The sequence below is a fragment of the Esox lucius genome, chromosome 3 (assembly GCF_011004845.1).
Source record: "Esox lucius isolate fEsoLuc1 chromosome 3, fEsoLuc1.pri, whole genome shotgun sequence".
Taxonomy (NCBI): Eukaryota; Metazoa; Chordata; class Actinopteri; order Esociformes; family Esocidae; genus Esox; species Esox lucius.
The window spans coordinates 5,713,975-5,716,810 of NC_047571.1; the positions used below are offsets into that span (position 1 = coordinate 5,713,975).

Genomic DNA, 2,836 nt, shown 5'->3' on the forward strand with positions numbered 1-2,836 from the left:
ACCAAATGGCAAGTCTGGCCATATATTCCTTTATCAGGGTGTTGTGGCAGGGGGTGAGAGCTTAAGTGACCCAGTGGTGAAAATGCTGTCAGAGAGACATGATGTTAATGCCATAACACATTGGCTGACAGAATGGATACGCGCAGGTGCACCTACTCCAAAAGAGGTTGTGAGTGACTTTTCTCTGGCTTTGCTCTGAGCTTTGGTCAAGGCTTTTACTTCTCATCCTGATCTTAAGACCTACATTAATGAATGTTGTGGTGTCTTACTCGGTAGACAGTCAGCAAAAGTCCCACCTTGTTTCGTGCGGGTTGATGTTGCTCACTGCATCAAGATGATCTGCCGGTGGGACTGCTTGAAAAAAAAAACACATTGCATTAAAGATTTCTTTGTTAGGTCAATAGCTCAGCTTCTCATGTCACAATCCATGGACGATGCAAGAGAGCTACTAAGATGCATTACTATTGTGGCTCTTAGCGAAACAGAGGGCAGTGACAGCTCTGGAGCCCCCCTCATTTCAGAAAGGTGCAAGAAATACCTAAAAGCCAGAATTGCAGAAGAGTGTGTCATCATTCCAGATGTAGAGCGGGCGGACCTGGAAGAAGTGGATCCATGTGACCAAACACAGACAGACCTGAAGCAGTGGGTAACAGATATATGTGAGGAGAGCAGGTCACTTGCCACATCTAATGGTGATCATGACAATATGCACTTCCTCCCTGAGATTATTCCCAATATAATCTGGCTTGCAAATGACTTACCTCTCTGGACAGGGGTAATGATCCCTCACTTCCGGAGCTCCAAAATCACTGCAAGTTCAGCCAATGTCGAAGCTGAGTTTAAAAACATCAAACGCAGCCTTTTCAAGCATGAACACTTGCCTATTCGAGTGGATCGATTCATTGCTCGACATCTGTCCTTCATTGAAGGCAACATGCGTATTTTTTCTGCAAAACAAAAGAGTGTGGGAAAAGGTGAAGAGGATGAGGCTGTTGCAACAGAGATCGACACAGGAGTCAGTCCACTACCCACCACAACATGCAGGATAGATGGAAGGCCAGAGATGGATGATTCCTGCTCTGGGAAGTCTGACACTGCCACAAACATCCATCCAACAGATGAAGAAGCTGTTGAAAACTGGAGAGGCTTAGCAGTTCCACCCAAAAAGAGGAAGAGGAGTTCATACCTCTCTCCTTGTCCTGAATGGCTCCATGCAGATCCATCTGTGAGAGGGAAAAGACTCAAAGTGGACCTGTTGAAAAATGGAAACAATCAACAGCCTGTTAAACTCAGGAAATCAAGAATCTCTGTGCTGAACACATGTGCATTTGATGCTTTTTGTCAATGCTTATGTTGTGCTTACTGTGATAGTATAACTTTTGAAAATATTGTTTGCAATGAGGATTCCAACAACCTCCTCCAGCTAGTGAAATCCATCACCACAAAGGGTCTGAATGCACAGCGAAATATTCAAAGCTGTCCGACTGAAGTCTGGTGCTCTCCAAATTGATGCACAATGCCACATCTCCACTATCATTGAAAAGTCAATGACAAAACGCACTTGTGTTTCGTAAACAAAACAGTGCTCTTCACAGAATTGTGGTCTCAGCAAACAAGTCACAAGGGAAATTGCATTTGTTTGTATTTCTGTTGCTGTACTGCAGGCTTCTGGCATGGCTCATCTTCAGACCGCGGTGGAAGAATGCCTTGACCTTCCGGAGTCCCCCTGCCTCAGGCCGATCCAAAGTCCGTCACAGTGTCCCTCTGCCATCAAGCCAGATACCTCAGAAAAAGTGCTCTGTGCAGGGAAAGTTTCTCACAGTTACAGTCTGGGAGAACTTATGTGGATTGACACTGACCTGGGAAGCAACTCCACAGAATTTCCTTTGAGTGAATTTCCCTCCAATCTGATGCTCCAGGGAAAGAGATTTACTTTACGGGCAGTCATTGCTTTTAGAGGAGGCTTAACCCAGGATGCTCTTGGACATTACGTGGCCTATTGCAGGAGGTCTCCATGTGTCTGGGAGATGTATGACGACCTGAGAAGTGGAGTGACAGGAGCGTCAGATAAAAGCAAAATATGCCCACATGCTGTATTATACACAAAAGACTGATTGCACTATTTAATTTCACAAGTTTAATTATTTTTGTTAAACTTTTTGTATGCCACACACCCTTGTTTTCCTACTCCTGTTAGGAGAAGTAGTGTGCTATTTTATGGAAGTTTGCACTCAAGTCTATTATTTTGTGTGGTATCTTTGGGTTGAAGACAGATTGTAACTTGTCAGTATTAAGTGTTTTTGAGTTTAAGTTTTTAAAGGTATTTTTTTTTGTTAATGGATGTTCGATAGAACATAATTAAATTTGAAAAGTTAAATAATTTCGACTTAATTGAGTCATGAGTTTCCACATACATAATAATAATAGTAGTAGTAGTAATTAAATTATATATACACACAGACACATAAATACACACACAGTAGCCTACCAGTCAAAAGTTTTTTATGTTTCTCAAAGTTTAATGTTCGCTTTTGCTCACTAAGGCTATATTTATTTGATCAAAAATACAGTAATATTGTGAAATATTATTACAATAATACTGGAGTTTTATATGTGAATACATAGTAAAGTGATTAAAAGTAATTTATTCCTGTAATCAAAGCTGATTTTTATCATAATTAGTTCAGTGTCACATGATCCTTAAGAAAACATTCTAAAATAGCTAGCCTACAGATGTTATGAATTTGATGCTCAAGAAACATTAAGTTTGAGAACAGTTGTGCTGCTTATTGTTGTTTTTTTGTTCTTCTGAAAACCAATATATACAAAAATTCAA

General features: G+C 40.8%; 1 long non-coding RNA gene across 3 annotated transcripts; it reads right to left on the bottom strand.

Moving 5' to 3' along the window:
* Positions 1-263: 263 nt before the first annotated feature.
* Positions 264-2,250, bottom strand: LOC114838814. Of its 3 annotated transcripts, XR_004575625.1 has the most exons (5): positions 1,860-2,250; positions 1,033-1,252; positions 762-947; positions 539-634; positions 264-351 (listed from the first exon to the last, which is right to left on the bottom strand). It is a non-coding gene; the product is annotated as an uncharacterized LOC114838814 (long non-coding RNA). The 3 variants fall into 3 exon arrangements; XR_003781630.2 differs by lacking the exon at positions 1,860-2,250 and having other exon boundaries at positions 1,033-1,332; XR_003781631.2 differs by lacking the exon at positions 1,860-2,250 and having other exon boundaries at positions 264-354; positions 1,033-1,332.
* Between the last annotated feature and the right edge of the window lie 586 nt (positions 2,251-2,836).